This window comes from Etheostoma cragini, chromosome 1, assembly GCF_013103735.1.
Source record: "Etheostoma cragini isolate CJK2018 chromosome 1, CSU_Ecrag_1.0, whole genome shotgun sequence".
In the NCBI taxonomy this organism is placed as follows: Eukaryota; Metazoa; Chordata; class Actinopteri; order Perciformes; family Percidae; genus Etheostoma; species Etheostoma cragini.
This window is the reverse complement of record NC_048407.1, coordinates 30,417,103-30,442,311: the sequence shown is the minus strand read 5'-3', so window position 1 is coordinate 30,442,311 and position 25,209 is coordinate 30,417,103. Positions and strand designations below refer to the sequence as shown.

At 39.9% G+C, this 25,209-nt stretch overlaps 1 long non-coding RNA gene across 1 annotated transcript; it reads right to left on the bottom strand.

Annotated features, from left to right (window-relative positions):
• Positions 1-6,393: 6,393 nt before the first annotated feature.
• Positions 6,394-23,861, bottom strand: LOC117948582. The gene is made up of 3 exons (XR_004657498.1): positions 23,651-23,861; positions 20,314-20,450; positions 6,394-6,404 (listed from the first exon to the last, which is right to left on the bottom strand). It is a non-coding gene; the product is annotated as an uncharacterized LOC117948582 (long non-coding RNA).
• Positions 23,862-25,209: the final 1,348 nt, after the last annotated feature.

Genomic DNA, 25,209 nt, shown 5'->3' with positions numbered 1-25,209 from the left:
GTTGTACAGCATCTTACTGTTCGCCACCTACATCTGAAATAAGATACCATCGTATATCCCAAAAGTATCAAATCAAAGTTAGTGAATGTCACAATGCATAATCAACACTATTCTTTTTCTTTTAGGGATCTCAATGTGTTTTATGAACCTTGGGGGCCAGAAAAAATGTAGTCATGAGGTTTCAAATAATTGATGTATTTTATCTTTGTGCATTCCAGCGCAAAATCCACTACACACCAACCAAAGATGTCTGAGGTCTGCAAGTATTAACAGATGCATTCAGATCTATTTTTAATTGAATCTCTTTTATCCGTCCCAAGCAGCTTTTTATTATTAGTTAGTTTAGTTACTTTTAGTTACCACCTCAGGAATGAAGCATTACATTGTATATGTGTGCAAAATACATATACATAACATAATGTGATACTACACATGAGAAGAAGAACAGGTTCTTGGGTCCACTTGGATTTGCAAGGAATAGATAAGACTAGTGTCAAGATCAACATTCAATCCACTTCTGCAGTATGCACCATATGTTCCAAACTCTCAAGTCTTTTGCATGACTTTGTCGAGCTTGTGAGCAGGCTGGTTTCTTTGTCTTGGTGGATGAAAGTGCCCATCTCAGTGTCTTAACTCACTCATTGGCTAGCCTAATGCTGCACTTCCTGTTAACAAAATGGAGCATGGCTGAGGAAGGGCACATTCAATCTAAAAAAGCTGTGCTATGGTTTCCGGTTCGAACGACGTGTTTCCTCAAAATGGTGTAAAACTATGTGAGCAACAAGCTTTGAGGTACGTTCGCTCTTGTTTTCTGGATCTAGGTGTTACCCAATCAGCAGTTTCTCTATGAACATTTGTCGGGGCTGACCGCGCCCCAGAAGTTTGATTGACGGTCAGGGTTTGAGCGAAGATAAAGAGAAGTGAAACACTGAATCGGATGGTAATAACTAACCTTATTGACTCTTTTGTTTTGTTGATAGTGCAAGTAACTGTGACTTTCTACCTTTAATCTGCAATTGCAATTCCGACAAATTAACCAGCCGGAAGCGGGTTTGTCAGGGTAGCCGGTTAAAAAAGGCTGAGAAACAGCGGGACAGGTAATGTGTGCAAAGTTTGCAAGCTTGACAGGATTGTGTGTGAGGACTGAGATGGGATTTGGGAGTCCTCTGGGGACCATGACTGTCTGCAAGCTATAGTCTGCATGCTAGATTTTAAATACAAAAAGTGTTTTAGACCATCCATCCATTTAAGAAAAAACTTTTAAGGTGGCCTTTATTTCAAATACATAGACTTTCAAGGATTTTCAAGACTAGAGGGAATGTACCGCAGAGATCTTGGGCTTAGTAACTGAGCAAAATTGTATTCCAACTGATGTGGTTCTCTCACTTTATGGGCTGAGGGGCACTTTCAATACGGGAGAGAGAGTAAGAGAGGGAAGAGAGAGGTGCATGACTGGCAGCCATGAGAATGTCATTAGGATTAGCTGTAGAATGTAGGCCATCCTCCATTTTCCTGGTATGGTACACAGAGCAGAGAAAGCAGTAGAGAACACCTTATTTGTGTAGTAAAGCAAAAAATACGGCACAGAGGGAAGGAAATATAAAGCAATTCTGTATTTTAAGAGGTTTTGGTTTATTACTTTCACCACGTTTTTTTTATAGATTTTAATCATCATACATCTTTGGGAGGAAGACAGCTGAGAAAATAACACGGTTGTGTGTCCTTGATCTTTAAGAGGTACTTCATTCTGTTCAATTGCAGGTTAACAATGAAAATAAATAAATTTGCATTGTGGGAGTGGGAGTTGTGGTTTGCTCAAATATAGTTCAGTTTTTTGTCATTGATCATAGCAGAAAGAATGCATTTCAGAAAGAACGTTTACTGAGCTTCTATTCACACGCTGATAGGGGCCTGTTGCTTCCTTGTTGTGTGTGACGATGTCATATCCTAGACGTCAAATAGTAACACTATACACATTCTACATTTACATCATGATCCATTTCAATGGTTAAAAATCATGTATGTTTTTGGATCAGGTATAATGTTTATATGACTTGACTATATGTCATTTACATTGCATCATGGATATTAAAAACATATTGGATAAAGCAGGACTGTATGTACATAAATGTTCAGTTTCATCAGCGGCAGGCAGTGACTTTTCACAGCAGGGTGCTGATGAGACGTGGTCAAAAATCTTACTCGCAGTAGGAACCTGGTATGTATTATTTTTCTGACTTTGCACACGAGAAAGCACTAAATCGTTGGCGATAAAACTTTAGATAATGCTCAGCTCAGCCATGCAGGGAAGAGTTCCCGTTTCACACCATGATCGCTAGTAGAGCATTACAGGCACAAGTCGTGTCTGTCTAATGAAAAATCACAACATAGTCAAATTACTAAATGCCTTGCAAGTACTCTGCAAATAGTGTTTATTCTGCCGAGTCTGAGAGAATATGCTACACTTAGTTAGGCCTTGGAAAGACAGATACACGTAACTACAATATTTGGTTGCACTGAGTAATGACTACTGAGAAGAATGTTATTAATATAGGCAAGTGGCAAAAGCAGAGGACTCCCTTTTCTCTTTATATCTACAAACTTAAAACTGAGTGAAAAGGTATTTCCTGGAAAAAGAGAACTTGTTTTGCCAATACCGTGCGTTATTACAGAGCTAGTGTGTGAAAATGATTGAGGGCATTGTGGGACCTATTCATGTCGAGTCTTTGTGAAAAACAGATGAATGCAAAATCTGATGATTTCTTTTAATCCAGTCGCCTGGGTGATGTGGAAACTCTACCGCCACATTGTAACTTCTGTGATTTAAGCTGCTATTCAAACTGCTGTTCAGAGTTTGTTGTAGGATGAACCGGGATCACTGGGCTTGAACTGATACAGTGGATTCATATAAAACCTCTCTCCTGAATCCCAACCATGGCAGCAACCATGAATCTGAAACATCATCATATACAGTAATCTTTCTCTGAAAAAGTACAGTATCTATTAAAAAATAAATATCTCAAAAACTGTGTAAGATATGGTATAAAACCTGCCTTATAAAATATATTAAAAGTATACGAAGTTATACAATATGAATTGTTATAAAGTCTTGATGTGCAAAGTAACAGCTGCTATAGCTATCAAATACATACACATTATCTTTGAAACCTCTGTAGTAGCAAACCAATTGTACAGGGGGAGGAGTACCAGATGTCATGAAATTGAATTATTAGTAAAGAATAAGTTCTTTGTAGAACCTGCTTCAGTAAATCAAGTTAATTAATTTCTCTTTAAGTATGAACTTATTTGAATATTTTGAATGACCAGCAGCAAAAAATGTGATTCTCATATTGTCGCCACCGCCATCCAGGTGCAAATGAGCTATACTGCAGAAGATAGACGACAGCTCGTCCACTCCCAGGCGAGGCTGGTAGGCAAACTGTAGAGGGTCCAGAGAAGAACACACCCGCGGCCTCAGGTAGGCCAAGACCAGCCTCTCCAGCAACTTCATCACATGGGAATTTAGAGTCACTGGGCGGTTTCCTATGAGGTCAGATGGAGTTGACTTCTTGGGGACCGGGACAAGGCAGGACATCTTCCACAGGCTGAAGAGGTACTGTAGAACACTGCACTTGCACTGGTGAAGCCTTTCCAGCAGTCTCCTCACCTGGCCAGGTGTCAGGGCGCTTGAAGAGTCTGTGGGCAGAGATGAAATGGGCAGACTACAGGGGAGTAAGGGGGCAGGTGTAAATGTAAATGTGCTGTATTTATATAGCGCTTTTCCAGTCTTAACAACTGCTCAAAGCGCTTTTACATCTACAGGAAACATTCACAATTCACACACTGTGGCCAGGGCTGCCGTACAAGGTGCCACCTGCTCATCAGATAAACATTCACACACATTCACACTCCGATGCGCAGCACCGGGGGCAACTCGGGGTTCAGTGTCTTGCCCAAGGACACTTCGACAATGACTGCAGGGGCGGGGATCGAACCACCAACCTTCCGATTGGCAGGCATCCGCTCTACCACTGAGCCACAGCCGCCCCTGTGTGAGCAAGAGAAGGAGGGGAGGAGGCAATGAGGGGGTTAAGGGGTTGGTTGAGCGATACAGGAGGCAGGGGATGGGTGTGAACTAAACCTGTTAAAGTAACAGTTCAATTTGTTTGCTCTCTCACGGCTGCCTGGTTGACTTCTCCTACCCCCACACCCGGTTTCGTTCCTGTCCACACCTCCCTCATGTTGTTCAGTTGGAGACTGGCCACCAGTTTCCTCATGTAGGTGTTTTTACACTCCCTCAAGTCATCCCTTGTGTTGTCCTTTGGGTCCCATCTTGTCCTCAGGGGTCCCTGGGACCCGATGGAAAAGGCGGGAGTAGTGGAACATACATGTAACCACATACAAATTAACAAGGGTCTCAGGGACCCCGAAGCACAACAGCAGGCTAATATAAAATGTATATGAATTAACCAAGTCCTCGGGACATGAAGGACAACACAAGGGTTATCCCGAAGTTTGTGCTGTACTTCCCTTAGCTCCCGTCTGTCCCATGGGCTGCATGATTTCTTTTACTCATTAAGAAGGACTTTCAGGTCACTGGTGATCCATTGCTTGTGATTTGGGAAGCAGAATATAGTCCAGGAGGGCATGGTGATGTTCTCATAGAATTTGATGTATTCTGTGATGCAGTCTGTCAGGTTATTGATGTCCTCCCCATGTGGCTCGCAGAGCATGCCCCAGTCTGTAGACTCAAAGCAGTCCTGCAGTGCCTCGTCAGCTTTCTGAGCCCACCTCCTCACAGTCCTTTTGTGGACAGGCTGCTGCTGGACAAGAGGAACAGACAGAGGAGACAGCAAGACAAGCTTGTGATCTGATTTGCCCACGGGAGGGGGGTCGGCGCGGCAGTGACACTGTACGCATCCTTGGCATTTACATACAGGAGGTCCAGTGTTTCATTGTCTCTTGTGGGGCAGTTGATATATTGTGGAATGTCCATGAAAATGGTGGCTGTTTAAAAAATGGGTGTGACCGACCTGAGCTACAGTCATTATAATCTTCTGTCTACCAAACTCGCCCTGCACTCAGCCCAAAAAGATGTAATGCCTTGTTCTGATATGGGTAATGAATGTTGGGCAGTATTTGCAGGATGAAACTGTAATGTGACCATACTTAATTTATTTTCAATTCTCTAAAGAACAAAAGTTCACATTCGAAAGTACACACAGATACATAGAATAGGCATTACAGAAAATAGAAGACAACACAAAAAGAGGATGTGTCATATGATTTTGATACATTCATCTAATAACTTTAAGGTCATAAGATTTTTTTTGTTTTTAATATTAAATGAAAGGCTGCCATATTGCTGAAATTAATTTATAAAATGCAGGACAGTTGCCTTGGTTTCTGACAATTTTTTCTTATAGATATGGAATTTTCCAAAAAGAACAAAAAGTTATATAATTAACATCATGTTATTTTCAATCTCATCTTCCCAATATAGCATCACGTCAAACATGTATTTCAACATTTATCTTGTTTCCTTTTTTAGAAATCTGTCTCCCTCCACCCAGAACATAAATCACACATATAATCAATATCTAGGTTAAATAATTTGAGCATGCTTGCATTAGTACGTGCAGTTTGGTGATGTCACATCATTTTCACTTTCAACCTGCGCAAAGGTCTAATCAGCCACAATAACTAAAAAGAAAACACCTGTGGGGTGTGCAGGGCCATTAACCTAATCAGGAAGTCTCCCTGCTGTTGGGGGATAATTAGCATGCTGAACACACTGAACGCTGTTTGGTGACACACAGGATGTTTGACTGCCTCAGTTTTGGCAGTTGAATTACAACAATATATCAAGCAGTGTCATGAAATGCCACATCTTGGTGGGCATGAGTTCAGTACTATAAGTCATTGTTTTCAAACAGCATGCAAAAACCTTGATTGTGCAACATTTGCTAAGCTACACCGGTAAGGTAATTTTACTTAAATGTCTCATTATTTCCAATTCAATTCAACAATGAAAAGAAAGGAATAAAAGAATGATTGGAAACGGGTGGCTGTTATTGAAACACCAAGGCGGTCACTATTAAGTCAGAAAAGGAATCAAGGCAATTACTAGAACAATGGCAAGTGCAGTCAGACCAGCTGTGGTCATTTTACTTTATAATTAGCATTGCCACCAAACAATAAATTATTTTTAAAATAATTACGCCTCTAGAAGCATTATGAACTGATGGATAAGTGTTAATTTTCCCCTTAATGTTGAACAAGGTTTTCCAAGCATTTTTTTTTTTTGGTTGAGGACATGTTGAATGAGTCGCTGTGATTTGGGGCTCATGTATGAAAAATCTCGGTCTTGACCTTATTTAACATTGTAGCGGGTCTGCAAACAACTAAAGTGCCAAGAGTGAGTTGAAGGATAGGGAACTTGTCTTCAAGATGACATAACTGCTGTATTTGTGATGTGTCAGTCACATTTCTTTTCTTTGATTTTCCACAAATCAAACTGTCAACCTGGAAGTGCTTCCAAACAGCTAATCAAACTGCCGACTGTAAGCGTGTTCAAGCCTTTACTCTCCTGTGAAGTGGACGGGTGCAGGCAACAGCAGCCGGGGGCTGTGACAAAAAGCCCCTGTCATGTCGGACAGTTTCCAACCTTTTCAGGCAGTCTACATTCTGAACAGGAAGTCACAGAAACTTACTCAAATCCTGCTACATCCAATTCTGATTCTGAGTTTTTTTGTATTATGACAGAGTAGCTGTTCTGTGCTCTAAATGCAATATGTTGCTTATTATAAAGTTATGTCACACATGTGTTCTGTTAACAGAATAAGGGCCCTATTTTAACTATCCAAGCACATAGATCAATTCTAACCGGCTTGCATTGGGCGGCAACTGCCGATTATCAATTCTGCGCGGGCCAAGCTCATCTTTAACAAGCCTTTTGCTATTTGTTTAGAGATGGCTGGTACTGTGTTATTAAGAGTGTAGGGTGGAGGATGAAGAGATATGGGATGTTAGTATAGATGGTTCTAACAGAAATCTGTCTGCCAATCCACTGGGGTTCGTACCCATTCATCTGTTCTCACAATACAGCTGTTTAACTATGACTGCTGCGTTGAGGGAGTTGCAAAAGCACAGGTCAGCATGGAAAACCCATTTAAGATAACTTATTAGTGGAAGTCTATCCTGCCTTTTCCAAAAGTATGTTAAATGAAGTTACATTAAATGTACTGAAATAATAATAATAATAATAATAGCTAAGTACAGTAATCAGAGTTTGATATTTGGATGATCTTTTTTTTTAAACCCAATAACTGATTGCACCGATTTCAAAGGAACTCATAATAAAATGAGGCGAAAAGGCAATTTATCTCAGTATGTTTTTTTTTTTATATACAAAGAGCGATCTGGCTTCATTGTGCCGTCTGAGGTCATGCAGTTTCAGAGCTGCTCTCTGCCCCCTGGGACTATCTACCTGAATCATCCATTAATCTTCAGCTCTAAAAAAGATCTCTTCCCCTGGCAGGTGAAGCAATGGCCTTTTGTCAGAATAATATAAACGCATGTCCTTCTACCAATAAGGAGCAACTAATGCTTGACCTGTGATCATTGCCACTCACCATGAGGCTGTACTTATTTGTTGTTCTTGTATGGTTTGCACAATGGGGATTTTAAAGTAAGAAAGACATGTAGTGTTTACAAGTTACTTATATGAAATAGAACCAGGCTCACTGCATATCCATTGCTCCTCAGCTAAACATCTCTAACTAAAGAGAGAAGTGGATCTGAGGCACAAGAATTCAGGAAATCCTGTCATTGTATTTTTGTCAGTAGTCAGGACCGCTCACATTGCCATAAGCTGGGCCAGGAGAAAGAAAGATTTGTCAACAATGAATGTGCGGCACCTCTCAGAACATCTGAAAAGTGTTCTTTCTAAAAGGATGTCAACCTGGCTGTGTACAGTAGGGGATACATGGGGGATTTGTAATTCCGTGGGAAATGTAGATAAGGGAGTTGGAGCGTGAAGGCATAGCTCCCTATTTATCAGTCAGTATGTGTTTAAAATCCTCTGATGTGGTCATGAGGTGCATAGAGTAACATAACAAATACAAGGGCACACAATCTGTTAGTTCACACAAGTTAGTTTGTAGACATCTTGGCATAGCTTTATGGACGGGAGGAGAAATTAGCTTGGAGTCGAGTTACTTGAGGTGATTCAGGCATGGATGCATCCCTATGGAGGTATTTTTGATAGATACTACTAAGATGAGACCTTGGTGCACACCCAAAGTATTATTATTTATATATCCATCTGGCCTATAAGAATTATGATCCCCAGGAGCTAAAGGGTGTGACTAGGGAGAAGACCTCCTTAGTGTGCTTCATCGTAGCACTGGAGAAATGGATTTTGCCAATGCTAATAAGCGGTGGAAAATAGATGAATGGATATACATGTAGCTATGGGCAGGAGTTAAAACAGTCCAGTGAACTGCAGGCCTTCACTTTGAAAGAGACATTGACTAACCAAAGGATAGGGTGTGTGTGTGTGTGTAAAGCAGAGTTACCTCCTTGAAGTTGGGTACAAAACCCAAAAAAGTCCTAATACCTACAATAACTACTAAAATATGTTAGTTGTTGGTGACTTTCTCAAAGACCCAGATTTGTCCAATCCCACATACATTTGTCAAAGTCTTCAATAATTAACCAAATTTTATTATGATTGGATATGTCTTCCTTTGCACTGAGGCAAAAGGTTTATCAATTGTGCTCTAGACATTTGTTTTTAATATACTTATTAAATAACAGACTTTATTTCTTGATTCTGATTGCATACTGTATTTGTAATATCTCTTATAACCTGACCCTTCCAATTGAACTATTAACAATGGAAGAATAATATTTAGATCTTATACTAACTAATACACATTATACTCACATTATTGCCTTAATGTGGTTATACGCCAGTATTTAGAAGTTAAAACTTCAAATCCCTGCCCATTGCTGCTATGTATATTGAGCTCCACGCACAAAGGTTTTATTATGTGGATGAGTTTTTACTTCTTTTCCAACATCAGGAGCCTCTGCAGGGTGTGAACTGTCTAATTTGCAGGGCTGGGGAGTCCATATGGTCCCCAGGGCTAGTCACATAATCTAATAAGCACAATTTTAGCATGCAGAACTTTGTAGCTAATGCAGGTCCATGGAAATTAAATGTTGTACTCTGTATTTACTAGAAAGTCCTCTTCTGTTTGTGCTCTAATTAGTCCAACAAAGAGAGCACCATCACGATCATCATCAGATTTAATAGCACTGCTTTCAACGGCTAATAATTAATCATAATTTAATTTCTGTAAATTGCATGTTATAGTGCTATAAACAAATATTCAAAATCGTAAACAACAATAATATCAAGTACTTTTAATGTTTCCCATTAAATCATTAATTAGATGATGTGCCTTGGCTTTATAAATGAGACGAGTATATTGTGGTGATTTGTTTTGATTCAGATGACACATATCACAGACTGAATGCTCATTACCATGATCAACACTGGCATAAGGTATTAAGGGTAAAGCTGAGGACACGTTTTGAGAATAGTGCTTTCATACTCATAGTTTGAGATCGTATGTTAAATGATCATGCCTGTGTTTCTTCTGTTACAGGCGGACATTGTTTTCCATTCATTTCTGTGTAACATGAACATCCATTAGCAGAGTTTTAAAACTTGCTTAAATTGTGTTATCCATCACAGCCCACCGATTTTGCGTTTGTTTTTGTCAGTTACATTATCATGGCATCATTTGTGTAACAACAAATGATGGAACAAAACATCCTGAGGAATCCTAATGACTGCCCTGTCTCTTCCTGTAGGGCCACCAGCAGGTCAAAATGTCACTTATTAGGCACAAAGTGACCCTAGGGGGTCCTTAGGGGGGGCCACAAAATTATTGTTTAATAATTTCTTTAAAGTTTTTTTTCCACCAAAATTAAAATATATCTGAACATGTTAATATGAGTCCAACATATTGGAAAAGATAAATCGGCCAATTCCTCAAAACCAACAACCTCAACAACATTGATGATATGGTTACTGGTCACTATGGCAGCCATCAGTTAAGCTAATGGAGTCACTGTGTGTTGGACATTAAAACATGATGATATACAGTGCAAGCCAAAAGTTTGGAACTACCTTCTCATTTAATGCATTTTCTTTATTTTCTAGACTATTTACATTGTAGATTATCACTGAAGGCATCACAACTATGAATGAACACATATGGAATTATTTACTTTACAAATAAGTGTGAAATAACTGAAAACATGTCTTATATTGTAGTTTCTTTAAAGTAGCCGCCCTTAGATTTTTTGATAGCGGTGCAAACCCTTGGTGTTCTTTCAATGTATTTCATGAGGTAGTCAACTGAAATGGTTTTCCCTTCACAGGTGTGCCTTTTCAGGGTTAATTGGTGGAAATTCTTATTAATGGGGTTGGGACCATCTGTTGTGTTTTGCATAAGTCAGGTTGATACACAGCCGACAGCCCTATTGGATAACTGTTAGAATTCCTAGTATGGCAAGAACCAATCAGCTAAGTAAAGAGAAACAAGTGGACATCATTGCTTTAAGAAGATGACGGTCAGTTAATCCGGAAAATTGCAAAAACTTTGAATGTGTCACCTGCCTGTACTGTATATAATAATGTAAATAATTATTGTTTTTATATCTTAGTGTTGTAGGGCACCATAAAAAGATATGTATATAAGCTTTAGGTCACCCTCCACGTTATCGTGGGCCCAGTTTATTATGTCATTCAATTTTATGTAGTAGAGCAGGGGTCTTCAACGTTTTCCAGGCCAAGGACCCCCAAACTGATGGCGAGATGGAGCGGGGACCCCCTAATTATATATATTGTATAAAATTGTGTTATATCAAACTGGTCCTATAGTGCCATGTGTGCATTGACTGAAAGACATCTTCTGCCTCCATTTATCTGTTAAGTACAGTGTGTTGAATTCATGTTAATGTGTATTTAAAGACATTTCAATTGGTGGAAAAAATTGCAGGGGGGGGGAATATAAAAAAAAAGTCTAATCAACCAAAACTTTCGCGACCCCCATGCAGTACCTCCGCGGACCCCCTAGGGGTTGCGGACCCCCTGTTGAAGACCCCTGCGGGTTCCTGATCATCTCTCTTTCAGGTTAGGGGTCATTGGTCTAAAAAAAAACATTGAACACCCCTCTACTAAATGGACTGACACAGGACAGCTGAATACATCAAAGGAGAATAAGGGCTGGAGAAAAGGGCAGCATGTCAGAGTCGAACTCTGGCCCGTTGCATCAAGGAGTAAACATATGGACACCCGCTTTACCAACTGAGCTACCCGGGGACCCACCATCATCTAAATTTGAATTGGTCCAATACTTTGGTTTTATTACCAAAGACCTGCGACACGAATGACATTCCGGTCAGCCTGCAACTGCCCTTGGTATTAAATATGCTGTTCTAATTAACCAATAGCGTGCTAACATGTTTAATTAAATTGGTGGACATGGTGAATGTTATACCGGCTAAATATGAGAATGTTAGCTTTGTCATTGGGAACTTGTTAGTGAGTTGACATTGAGTTGACAATAAGATCAAAGAAATCTTTATGTACTTTTCATTCGATTTGTTATTAAAAGAATTGAAATAAAGGGTATCCTTAGACTTATGACGTAAGTAGCTTAAACCTGCAAAAACTGCAGCACTGTTATTTTAAAGGTCCCATAGCACTAAAATGTCACTTTGTGAGTTTTTTTTAACATTAATATGCGTTTCCCCAGCCTGCCTTTGGTCCCCCGGCGGCTAGAAATGGCAATGAAGAAAATTAAAGCTCAGATGGGCCGATCTGGAATCTTGCTCCTCATGAGGTCATAAGGAGCAAGAGTATCTGAGCCTTCAGATACAGTATTAGGGGACCACTAAGGCCTATATAAATGCATCCAAAATGCACAATGTCATGGGACCTTTAAAGCTCCCACACTTGAGAAAGCACAATTATGCTGGTTTACCAGGAGGGCCTTGTTCACCAGAGGAAGCTAATGTTGTATGAACTTTATTTTTATCTTAGGTGTTTGTTGAAGGTTTTTGAATTTACATCTCACTCCTGTTAAAAAGCTTTTCTGCAGTTGTAGGAATCCGATCTCAGTGATGAGACAGCAGTAAGTTGTCATTCCAAACACCGCTGCCTTCTGCAAGTGAGACGCTGCTTTCTTCAGTCTAGCAAGCGTGTTTACCTCTGCCTGAAGAAAGTTGAGAGCAAAAGTGGGTCATGCTTGGGATAAGTGCTACTATATTTGTCAAAGGAATCAAACTTGCAGGGACAATTCATGCCCATTATGTCCAGCGCCGAGAGATTTCTGTTCAACCCAATAATTACCTTCGAGGCCACAGTTTTTTTGAACAATGCAACGGTCTACAGTGGTGGTGCCCATTTAATCAATAGCTTATTCTGCTCTCACAGCAGGTTGGAGTGAACAAAATACTCATACCATTTCCTCTTCTGTTATTGAATGAAGAAACCCAGTTTTAAAATTGTGGTCCAGAAAATACACAAAGATGAGGATTTTTTTGTGAAGCAGGTGTAGCTCAATTGCTACCACACTGAAAACCATCCACTATTTTGGAGGTTGTGGTGTCACGTTTTCACATTGTTGAAGCTCTTTTATTTTTAGTTTTTGCATGTTTATTTTTTGCATGCTTTTGAGGAACACATAAATCATGTTCCTGAAGAAGCGTCGGTCAACGGGACCCCAATTGTGCAGGACAAAATAAAGTTAAAGCATTGGTACCCCTGAGTGCCATTACGATGTCCCTCTAGAGCTACCCTGGCTTTATAAGTCTCTCATGGTGCAGAATTATAACAATCTCATACCTTCCACCCCCTCCACTCGACCTTTTTAAAGCAAGAATCAGTAGCAAAGTGGCAATCGGGAAAGTCGGGACTTTTCCCAGTGGGCCGGAAGTGTTTCGAGGCTGCAAGGACCAATCTTATAATAGTTATACATTGCAACACCATCGGGCAGCCGCTGCACGCCGGTTAAACTGTGCGGCCTCTGCTCAACCAGCAGCAGCCTCTCATTTCAATACAAAAACAGGCTAATCCGAAAGCACTAACAAAGTCCAGGTCACCACGTCTAGGATTTTCAGAAATATAGGGGGATCAGTGAGCTGCCCCTACCCAAATGGAATAGCCCTGGTCGGCCTATGACATAAATCCATCAAACACCTCTTTTTTCCATTGTCATATTTGGAAGATTATCGGTAACGTTGACAGACAGAAATTATGCCAAATGTCTACCACTTCTAAAGTTTGTTTAGATCCTGTGAAACCGCCGTTTTTACTCAAAATTCAAAAATAAGAAACAAGTGTAAGGCAGGACTTAGGTTGTTTTGGTCAAATCCGTAGCTGTATGTAGCCTACTGTCTTGAGCAACCAAAGCTAGAAGTACACATTCGGTTAAAAAACGTTACACTTAATCAGTTTAAAACTTGGACCCTCCACTCCCCTTGTCTAGAACCGGTAAGGTCAGTGGCCTAACCCTTTTCTCAATTTGGCCAGCTGTGGCATAAGTTAGCTTGGCCGTCAGTTCCAATGTGCTGTTTGTGTTGGGCTAGTGTGGATTGGGTTGCTGTGCTGTGTGTTGTTCATTCATTCCAGTTCATTGTTCAGATTTTGTTGGTCTACAAAATTTCCCGGTATATCTTTAGGTCCCACTCCGCCCCTGGCGAGAATAGACCTAATCCTCTTCAGCGCCTCTGAATGGACCACCAAACAACAATCATATTACATCCAGTCTGCAGTTTTAAATTTAGAAGGCAAGCATTGTATGCATGTAAGCCAAAGACCGCTTTTAACCTACAACCCAATTCCTTGGTTCTTCCAAAGACTCTCAGTGTGTTCAGTAATGTCATGTCTAAACCATGATCCATCTTAAGCCACGCTTATTGTGGATAACTCTGAAATCACATATTTTATTCTCAATCTTGGCCTTCAATCCAGACTAAACCCTCATTTTCCATCACCAACAACTGTGCTTTAAAAAAAACTGTGGATTAAGCTGATAGCACTATTCCTCATCTGAGATGTCTCTTGATTGACCACCGCTAAAGCTAGGTTTATGGTAGCTGCGGTGTTCCTGGCGCGAGGGGCGCATGCCATAGAATGATGTCACCACTGCTGTTTCTAGCACGAAGGCCCCGCAAGCCGTGGTCCTGTCCATCTAAAGGCCGCTTTGTGCTTCTGTGGAGGCTCCACGCAGAACTTTTGCCGTAGCCTATGTAAGTGGCCTAGTGTTTATACTTGTATGCTAGTGTGTGCGTCGAGCCAGCGTGTGTGTGTGTGTGTGTGTGTGTGTGTGTGTGTGTGTGTGTGTGTGGTAGAGGGAGAAGTGAGAGAGTGACAACGATTAGGTTTGGAGCGAGTACCAACTCTAGAGTCATAGTGAGGGACACAAATGGTCTTTTGTGTCTCCTTTTAGGCATTAGGCATTGTTATATGGGCCTTTATTTTGTACAAGCTTTTATTTTGAAATGGTTTCATGTTTACGGATTCAAGGGGTTAGTTTGCTGCTAGTGGTTAAAGAAAGATGGTAGAATCCGCCAACATGCTTTCGTCATCAATTGCAATCCATATCATAAATGCTGCAGAGGCAATATCGTAAGTCGATCATTTCATTGTTTTGATTATAATGTAAATGATTACAGCAAAAGGCATTTGATGGCTGTATTTACAAATGTTTTCTTTACATCTATTTACATAGGACTAAACAGTTTTGTATATTGTGTTTTGTTACAGTTTTCATTCATCTGTCTGCAACATTATGTAAAGAGCCACAGTTAACAGCTTAAGAAGCTTCCTACAACTCAACTCGTCATTTTCAGTTTGGCTAGTTGAACAGCTGCAGTTGCAACAATGTAGCGAAGACAACATATCTCCCATGTGCTTTCTGGCCAAGGTGAGCCATCTTTAGCAAGACAAGTTAACCCTCTCCTTGATTTCATGCCGTTTAAAGAGAAGAAGAACCAGGAAATGAGTCGGGGGAAATCCAACGCTACTGAGCCACAGCCGAGAGGCCCCCAATTGACGGATCACGCCAGACAGTGCTGTGCTTGTGTAGGACCCGCAGCTTTAGGGTGTCTGGGGCTTATGTTTACGGAGCATGCTCTTTCTGTGCTCATGTAGTTTTCCCCAGCTTCTATTGTTTCTATATCCCAGTATTCAATTATGATGTCCAATAGAAAACAAACACCGAGGACATCTCCACCTGTGCCAAGCCGCGTGTGTCCTTTAACCAATTCTCCCTCACCTCCAGCTCTTTTTATAATCACTAATTTTATTTCAGCTGATGAGGCAGAACAGGTGTTGTCATTGACCTATAAAACACTAATATTATTAAGGGGTCAATGTGAATACTGGCATGGTCGGTTTATTGAATGCCACTTTTTTTACCAGATGAAGTAAGTGATGTACAATGGCAGAGATTATCAAAGCAGTCCTCCAAGACAAGGCCACATCCAGGCTGTACATTTGGGTGTTATAGTGGTGCAAGTTTTAACGCTGTGATTAATAGGCACTGATGGGAATTCTGCAGACACAGTGGGACTTTGCTACGTGGCTCTATTCCCTGGGCTGTAATCCTCAGAACCTTATTCAACAATCAAAAGATTAGTTTTTCATTACATAGAGTATACATCTCTTTTATGTCTGCTTTGTTCTCAATAACCATTTTTTACAAAAACTATGAAAAGGAAAACCACTGTGATTTGTAAGCATTTTTTTTTTTATTGACTACTTTGACGGCCAAACACGGCTGGCCGCGTGAGGAGGGGGTTGATGGATGGATGGATGGATGGATGGATGGATGGATGGATGTTAACATACAGAACTTTCAAGCCAGAAAGCGGAGTTCACATCCTGGGGAAAACTAAGCCTTTCACTTAGGAAATACAGTACGTGTTCTTAAGGAGTGTTTGCTCCAAACCACAATCTTTATCCTAATCGTAACTACTCTTTTTGGTGCCTGATAATAACTTTTGGCAAAACAGTGCTTTGCTGCCTGGTCTTGCAAATAGATTTAATTTGTGACAACGGCCACAGAAAGAACATGAGACATGGAAGCTTTTTGATTGGTCTAACCTACAACAGTACACACTCTCTAACTAGAGACAGCTGAAAGTGAGCTATCCAATTGCAGTTCCTCCTTATTTCGGTGGTACCCTAGGTGAAGAATGCCATATTTAAAAGGTTTGTTAAGTTTATTCCACAATGTTGTAATTTGCTATGTCTTCACACATTAAACTGTATTGGTTACCAGACTTTTTAATAGGACTTGTATTCGGATTTAGATTGACGGGTAAATTGTTGGCATGGACTATGTATGAGGTTAGATCAGCAAAAACAAGATATCACAGTGGGTATTAGGTTACTCTTTAAGATTCAAATTTCAAATGTGTTTGCAAATATATCTCAATGTGTAGGAAACTGAATAAGATGACACACAAGACATGTAAAATATTCCTCATTAGATCAAATGCCGCAGTACAATAATTTGGCATCTTGGGCTGCAATAGTTATTAGTTAATTTAGCATCATTTACACATATCTTTCAATGCAGTTTTGGAACAAATTCAGATACGTTTGCGGGATTTTTTAATTTTGAAGCTATTACATAAGTGTTCAAAGAAGACGATAACAGCTCTGGATTAAAACTTGCTGCTTTTAAAATTCACCAGATGTGTGAAGCAACTCCAGTCAATTGTCTTTGCAGATGTATCGGGCTCTTCTGTCTGCAACATCTGCTTGTTCTGAGTCATTTTTTACACTTGTATGAGAGAGAATTACTTTGTTACGTTTTGTTGTGATTTCTACTTGTCAAATGTGTTCTCAAAGTAAGTTTGCTTTTTACTACATTCACACACGGCCGGAATTTATACATAACGTTTTTTGAACATGGTTAAAATTGAAATAAGCTCTTTTTACCAAGGCAGCTTTATTTGTATAACACAGAATTGAAGCCATCAGATCATCAGATCTGAAGGGAAAAATGTGCCATCACTTGACAGTGGACTGTGCTGCGCCCATTACCTAGAAATGTCAGAGCATTTAGGGGCTTATTGCTTGTATTATAATAACAAACAGGGCATTATTGTAATGCTAGTGAGTTTAAGTGTTAACTATTAACTCATTATTACATACAAATAGTTTTGGGGCGTGGATGGAGTAAAAGCACCAAGACAGCTTTGACTGTGTAACTTGGTCCACAACACAAAAATTACACTCATCTTACACTCTTCCCTTTCTTCAGAAGAAATATCCCCATTTCAATAAATCTCATCTCACGTTATTATGCAGACGTGTCAGGTAACTACAAAACAAGGGAAGAATGAATATGACTGAACATAAAGAAATCCATCATGTGAAATAGAAGCACTGCTGAATGTTATTTATGTCATCAGGCCCTCCTTTGGGTTTAATTGGCCTCCTGTTCTGCTCAGAGATACTCTAAACTTTGGCATCAATCTCCTTCAGGCAGCCAAGACTAGCTTTTTGAGTGTTGTTTTTGAGGTCACTTCTGTTTGTGCGCAATTGGGTCCTCGCTCGCCTCTGCTGGTTGCACCCCTCTGCTGAACACACGGTGTGTGAATGCGGGACAATGGCGGGCATTGTATGTTGACAGGCACAGATTGAAAACAGCCGGGCCATACTGCAATCCTGCAATCTGTAGAATGGGACTAAATCATAGATCTTATTCTGTTGACATCCACGTTGCTGCCAGTCCAGGCTTTCTTTGTCTCGCTCTGTTTTTCCACCTCACTTTTTGTCCACTTGAGATTTAGCACATCCCTGATGCAGCAACCATGTGTGTCAACACTTGTCCAATCAGTCCATTATTAGCCCATTTATTTTTCTGATCATAAGATGTCCTTGTCAGAAATATATGATGATAGATGAAAACGATTAATGTAGAAGTTTTTCAGTTAGGAATACTATCAAACTGAAGGTGAAAGGGTGAAAATGGGCCGCATCAGCGAATGAAAGTAATGAATATGAAATGACAGCTGACAAAGACACAGAAAGGAACACGTTTGAATTCTGACAGGAACAAGATGACTGGAGAGAAGTCCCGGCAAAATCAGATGTGTTCAAGTGAACAGGAGAAACATCTTAATCTATCTAAATGTGTTGGACACAGGAAAGAAAAGACAAATGTCGTCCTAGCTTAATTATTATTCTAGGTAAGAACTGTGCTAAAGTTCTCAATATTATTCATATTGCAAAGTAAAGGTTTTATTAGCTGTCCAGATTACAAAAAAACTTTAACACTAACCTCATTAAATTACAATTTGTTAAATGAAAGCCGGTGAAAGCATGTTTATTAACATTCATTGATATCATGCCGACATACTGTATATGTAACCTCACTTTAACCAAATTTAGTCCAGTTTTAATATAGATGTCTAGATGTATTTTTACTTTCAAATGACCAAATCAGAAACACTTGTAGGTATTTGGGGACAGAAAGTTAGTCAGTAAAATCTTTATTCATTTCCCTAAACTGTTTGTTTTTTCTTTATTTCCCTTGGCTTGGTGTGGCTGGAAACAGGAGCCCAAATAAGGCAGATTTATTTATAAAGGCCAGTTATTTCATGAACTTTATCAGGATGCATAGTATCCTGGATCCATGAAATAACTGACCTTCAATGATAACCATCTGCCTGCCTCTATGAGAATTTAACATAGGGGTGTGTATACTTATGCCCACTGTATTTTAAGGAAGAACATTTATGTATTTACGATACATTCTTCATTCATAAAGAAAATTGGTGGCATTAAAGGTTTGATTTTTCCAAAACATGTTTTTTTTATTCCTCTTTTTAGTCAACTTTAGCATGGGTGTCTAAACCTAAGCCACTATAGATATTCATCACAAATTTCTGATATTGACCAGACAGTTAATCAGATAGTCAGGAAAATAATCGGAGTAATCAAAAACAGTAATAAATACTACCAAAATGTAATTATTTTGTTACAGCTATAAAAGAAAAAAACACTTTCACAAAAAAACTCTAAAATGTAAGTGTTTTACATTAACCAGCATGAACTGCACAGTGAAATGGGGGTCATCTTGCAAAGCAGCCCACAATGGTTGTGAAAAACATTAAAACATACAAAACATTAGTGTTACTTTTGCTCTATATTAATGACAACAAAGGCCTATTGTGTAGTTTGGGCTTATTGGCTGAACACCTGCAAAGCAGTACAATTTTTTTTTTTTTTTTTACCAAGTCCCACTGAAATCCAATACCTCTTTACAAGGGACACCTGGGTCTCATTGTAAAAGGTGAAAAACAGAACTACAATGTTCCAAACAGATGAATCAGCCAAATTACCAGAGAAGCTAAGTAGTGTGATATAGACTGAAACCAAGGAAATTTACAATAAAATGTTTTGCTGAACATTGAAAAAACACAACAGTTCCTTCATGGTGAGGAGAAAGAAACAGACCATACATGATAACTGTAAGGGTAGACTAAACAAAGGTATGTCCTCAAACATGTCAGTATTTTGATGAACTCTTTAACACATTCTTCTGGGTATTATGTAGTGACTTAAGGAGACTCCCTGTGCAGGTTCTGAAGAATGCCGAAACATCCTCGCGCAGATCCACAGGTGGGGCATGGAGAACAGTGCGCTTGGTGGGGATGTCATTTATTTCTTATTCAGATAAGAGCATAATTGTATATACTGTAGGTATTACTGAACAAAGCTGATTTAAATAGTCCAATCAGAACATATGTCAACATATAACCTGTTTGCATCTTTAATGTAATCAGACAAATGGCAAACACAAAGTGGACTAATTGCAAAATTTACAAAGCTCATTTGAAACATTGAACCTGTTCAATGTTCCACTGGTTCAACCTTTGAAATGTGTGATAATGTATCTACCTGTTCATCGTGGATTTTTAAAATGTCAGCTAGGGCATCTGCTGTCTTCCCAGTTTTTGATGCCTTCTGTCTGAAGGAGGTCATCGGTCAAGCTCAGCATAGAATGTGTTGGGCAGGTTCTGATTCCTAATCCGCTGGAGCTCTTCATACAGTTACATTGAAATAACAGCAGGAGGAGACTACAGCAACACCACTTAAAAAAAAGCAGTTCAATTTGAAGAATCTAGTACACATTTATAAAGTAGAAACTAGTGTCCAAATGAGTAAGAATCACATTTTTTACTTCAGAGAGCGCTGATCCATGTTACCTCAGACTCTATTTTGAGAGCAGGCCAGAGGTGCATGAGCTTGTTCACTGGTGGGGAGGACATCACTATGGTCTGTTGGTGTAGGGGAAATGTGGTTTCTATCATCTTTCTAACGAGGGGCAGGTTCTTCTTGACTTCTTCAACAATTGTCTGCCTCAACTGCTCAAGGTTTGAAGGATCCTTTCCTTTGGGAAAGTTGGGTAGGAAGTTTACTTCTGCTTGCTTGGGTCTTTTAAAGTTGGATTGTGAAGATCCATTTTCAGGATTACTCCTACTTCTTTTTCCATCATTAACAGTGACCTCCTGACATCCAGCCCGTCTCATCTTGTTCCTGCAATTGCTCATCTTAAACGTGATGCTGTTTTTCTATCCATTCAGATCCAACTGTCTTTAAGCCGGGATATTTGGCTACAAGAGCTTCAGCAGCCATTGCGATCTCTTTATCACTTGGGTAAGCCTTAAAACCATATATAGTACATGCAAGCTTTTCTAAAATATTATGCTTTAGGTCTCTTGTTAACTTAAGGTGTGTGTAGTTCTTCTCATATTCCACATTTCCATCTCTAAGTTTCAGTTCAACATCAAAGGCAAATTGTGGGTACTGGAAAAGAACCTGGAGGCCACCTGCTGAGACGTTCTTAAGATGAAACATCTGAAAGTAGAACAGTAGATGCAATAGATCTGGAGTCTTGTGAAAGTGACATGTGCACAGCAGCTTTTAGTTGCAATTCCTCAATATCTGCAAGGGAAGTAAGTTACCCGTCAAAGTCTGGATCTTCATAAAGCAAATCGAAGTCAACTTTGATTTCCAGCTGTTCTTTTATAATGTTGATCAGTGCATCGACAGAGGCTGGTTGTGAGCTGTGTTTTAATTTTGTTGCCTGGTCTGCCTCAACAACATGAAGAATAATTGGTTGTGGGGATACAGCTGCTGTTGTGCTAATGAAAAGATAACATCAGGTTATAAATTGCTTAATTCCACAGAGAGTGAATAAAGCCACAATAATCGATAAACAAAAGAACCGTTTATTATTACCTGAACTCAGTTCTGTCTCACTTGAAGGAACCACTTGGGGTCAGCAGCAGCGAGCCGTCTATCTTGTATGCCGAGAGAGGGACTGTATCATTCAGACCAGAATGCAGGTGGATCGATAGGCTTGGGTCTGGAGTTGACAGCTCATAGGACCGTAGATGTTCTACACACCAGGAGTCATAATCACAACACTGAAAAGATACATTGTGATTCACAAGGAAGAGCTGTTCTATTTTGCTAAATTTAGACCCACTCCTACAGACAGAAACATTCCACAGACATAGTCTGTACCATCAATGGTCACATTTGATGTCTTGTAGATTGTGTCACTTGTTGTTTGTTCTCTAATGTGTACTGGAGCAACCTCTGGTAGAGCTGAAACCAGAATAGAGTCCGCCCTGGATGCCTGTGTTTTTGGCTTGAAAAATGATGGTGAAGCAATATGATGTGCCATCATGTGTTGGTGTCTGATTGCCATTGTCTTCAAAATATTTTTGAAGTTTTGAGCGTCATGCACCACACTTTTGAAAAAGCGGTTAATGGCCTCAAACCGCATGGTCCCAATGTGCAGCAGGGGCCCAAAGCACTTGACTAAAGCAAGATAACGCACCACATACTGATGTTTGAGAGGGCCTAACCTCTGGGAAAACCACAAGCATTACCTATTTATGATCACTGATTTTGCACACAAAATAGTCTACGGTTTCATCAGTAAATGATGGGCACAATGCTCGCTCTACCACCTCTTTAAGCTCTATCAAAACTGCTCATTACCCTCTGGTACTACACTGCCAACAAGCAATAGAAGAAGTTGGAGCATAGTGGTATTTCCATGCCCATTACCTCCAGTCGTTCCTCGAGAAGGAAACGTTTTGGAAAGTGGCTGTGTTCCATCCACTTTATTAGTGTGTTGATATGGGAATGATGTAATCTTGTTGTTCAAATACTCCAAAGTGCAAAACATCAGCTGGATCATCTCTTTAAAACAAAGAGAAAGCTCCATTGGGAACTATACCTTTCAGAAGATCATGAAGTATATCAGGAGAAAACCCTGTGATTGTATGGAAGTAATTCAGGGGACTCACGCAAGCCACCTTTAACACCAAAGTTGCTACTCAAAGTGCCACTTTCTTGAACAGTTTGCACATTTAGGTCATGGCTGGCTTTGTTTCTCTGAGGAAACTTTCTCTCTCTGACTTCAGTTACATGAAAGAGTTCAACTGAGCCCATACAGAATCTAGAAACATGGCCTGCTCTACATAACTCTACAAAGCCACCTAATCCATGAGCAGCCAAATTGTCAGCAGAAACACAAAAGACAGCGCCTCTGACATTCTGACCAAAAAGGATTTTGTCGACGACACCGTCTTTTTCCAGAGTATGAACAACACGCAGCAATGGAGCAAGTACAGCTGCATATCTATACTTAAGAATGTCTGTCACTTTACCAGTATTGCTAACTGTATAGTATGTAATGCTAATCTGTATTTTGGTGGCAAACCTAGGACCCAATACCACAATACACAGAGCAAAGTTTATGAATTTTGCGTGATGTGCCAAGTGGATTTCAAAATTCAACATCATTATATAGCTGGAGTGGTAGGATGAGATCCCTTGTAAAGAGCCACTGGAGCATACTGACCAGATGCAGTATTTGTTTTAGTACTCTTGTTAAGAATGTCTGTGTTTTCAAATAACTCTTAAAACATTGAAAGGATAGGAACATACACACATGTACTGTATGTCAAGGTTGCTCCAACTGATTCTCCACTGGGATTACATAAGAATAGTTGTGCTCAACAAAGGTTTGTCTGCGCTTAGATGAATTCAACTCAGCACCTTCAGAGGTTAATGTACACAGAACCTTGCAGTCCATGACAACGGCAACCACTTCACTCAGTGTGGGTTCTGCAATACTGTAACCATTTCTTTGCAGTATATCATTAACTGCCTCTTTGATCAGCGGCTCAGATAAGGAGAAGATCTGATTTAAGTGGTCTACTTTTTCCTGAGTAGCTGTGTTTGAGACCTGGAAGGTAGTCTGAATCTTTCAAAATAAGGAAGATTTCTTAGACTGTCAGTGTCACACTGATCACCATTCCCCACTTCTCTGCTCTGGCCTGGGCATTCTTCATGCAAATCACCAGTTACCTCAGAAATACTGGCTTGAAGATTATGGAGAGCCTCACTGACAATAACATTGTCTGAGAAAAAAAACAATTTAAGTTGTTGGTATTTAGAGAGGAGGAGGGGGCGGCGAGAAAGAGGGGTGGTTCACAGAAGAATTCACATTAATTGGATTACCTGGTATCTTTATCACATCTCAAGTTATCTTCCTTAACTCTGTCTAAAGTCTTGAAACTGGAACAGAGCGATGCAAAGGCATAAACGGATTTGAACAATTAAATGCATTCAAGTAGTGTCAAATTATAAATACTTCCATTTACAAATTTGCCCTGTTAATCATCTTTTCATTTGTATCCCAAAGTGTCTCACTATTAAAGCCATCCAGCAAAATTAATAGCAGTTGACTTGTGTTCTGTTGACAGCAGTCTCCGTGCTAGCTAAAGCTAAGGTCAACGGTAGGTAGCTGCTAGCTAACGCTAGCTGGAAGGGTTTGTTGTGACTCTGCCTGCAACGCTACCGTATCTTGAGTTGTAACTTACAGGCTAAAAACTGTGTCTCTCAGTCATGCTCTTTTAATATAATACTGGACCTTAGCGGTGCACTATTGAAAGTTTCCATTAAAAAGTCCAACTGTTGCAAACCCAGTGTTCTTTTAGTGCTTCTACTATCAAACCATGTGTCTGTTGGTGCTTTGATTTACTAAAATGCTTCTACTAAAAGAAGTTATGCGTAAAAATGATCCCCGCAGCTGCTCAGTAAAATTAAACTGTGTGTAACAACTTGTTTAAGACTGTTAAAAAAATAACTATATATCAATATATATATATACACATTTAAACAAATACATGGGCTACATTATACTGATGACAATAAAAATACAAAAAATAACATAAAATAAATACGTTTTGTCTTCCACTAACGTCTAGTGCAGGGGTCTTCAACAGGGGGTCCGCGACCCCAAGGGGGTCCGCGGAGGTACTGCATGGGGGTCGCGAAAGTTTTTCTCCTCACTGTGCCTCGCACATGTTTAAAATAAAAACATGAATATATGAACCTGTGTATTATTTGAGTATCTTAGTGTTGAATGCACAATAACAAGGTACATTTACACATGGCACTATAGGACCAGTTTGATATAACACAATTTTATACAATATATATAATTAGGGGGTCCCCGCTCCATCTTGCCATCAGTTTGGGGGTCCTTCGCCTGGAAAACGTTGAAGACCCCTGGTCTAGTGCATTCCTGACCATTTTGACCAATTAAGTTTGTAGAACTTTTTCTAAAACTGTGAGTATACACTACTTCATGTATTTAATTACTTTGAACGTTTGGGTCTAAAGTAAGTATGCTGTACATCAGTAGATAGCCCCCCCCCCCCCAAAAAAAAGATCTTCATGTTTATGAAGAGACCGAAAGTGCAGATGAACTAGACGACTTAATGTTTGTGAAGCCATATTTCTTCTTTTTTACTTATTAAGAGCCTGAAGGGCAGGAGTTGTGTTGCCTCGCTGCACCCACCCCCCTCCCTCTTCCCCCTCACTGCTCTGCAACCTGTAATTTCAAATGATGTGTTTTTTTCCCCTTCTAGATTTTTAGGATCTGGATCAGTGGTTGCAGAAGGCTGCTATTGTTTACAGCTTAATTTGAGAGCATGGAACAGTGACCTGCATCCCAATGAAGACATTAATAGCAGCCATGGTGTAGACGCTGCCATTCTCTACCTCACCTGTTT